Raw genomic sequence first — 214 nt, forward strand, 5'->3', positions numbered from 1 at the left:
TAAGAAATAACGAGGATGATGAAAAGAAATTGAGATCATTTACTTGACTGCTTTATACATGTATAACTTGAGATGTTATAAATAATACAAAATACCAAATAGTATTGTAGCTACCAGGAGCACACTGGTTCCATGTTTAGTGAACTACACCATCTACTATATTGCTAAATTTATATTCAAAATTTATACTAAATTTATATTCAAAACTCACAAA

Source organism: Hydra viridissima, unplaced genomic scaffold, assembly GCF_058129835.1.
Source record: "Hydra viridissima isolate aposymbiotic clone 2 unplaced genomic scaffold, HvirCarnegie_v1 scaffold_1, whole genome shotgun sequence".
Classification (NCBI taxonomy): domain Eukaryota; kingdom Metazoa; phylum Cnidaria; class Hydrozoa; order Anthoathecata; family Hydridae; genus Hydra; species Hydra viridissima.